Below are 557 nucleotides of genomic sequence, written 5' to 3' on the forward strand. Positions count from 1 at the left end.
AACAATGTACCATATCAAGACATTGATATTGAAGGAAAACAATGTCCAATGTATATTGTACATCACATCGTATCTGCAGCAGATGAAGCATGAATCCTAGTGAATAAAACCCCAGATGTAGCAGTAGATATGTATGTGTGGCCCTCTCTTGGAGACATGTCAACAAATATTCAGCAACACATGATATGAATCAATTGCAATAAACATGTAATATTTCCGGTTTCAGGATTACTTCAAACCAATCATTTACAGATAAAACGATATCAGCAGTCATTCTCCAGTGACATCTGATCAATTCACTGTAACTGGTTTGAGGAAAAGAGATACAGGTTGATGTCTCCAATGGAGGATTGACTTTCTCCATAGACTGTGTTGGAGGGGACTGTAAAGCTGGAACAATAACTCAAGACTACAGAGTGTCTATTGGCCAGAAGGTGGCGCTCCACAATACGAGATGCTCATATAGCAAGGTTGTGTCATGGATGAAGACACATTTTAAGGGCAAAAAGAAGATACACAATGACACCATTTCATTATAAATCTGTAAAAATGGGAGC

This window comes from Argentina silus, assembly GCF_951799395.1.
Source record: "Argentina silus genome assembly, chromosome: 11".
Lineage (NCBI taxonomy): Eukaryota > Metazoa > Chordata > Actinopteri > Argentiniformes > Argentinidae > Argentina > Argentina silus.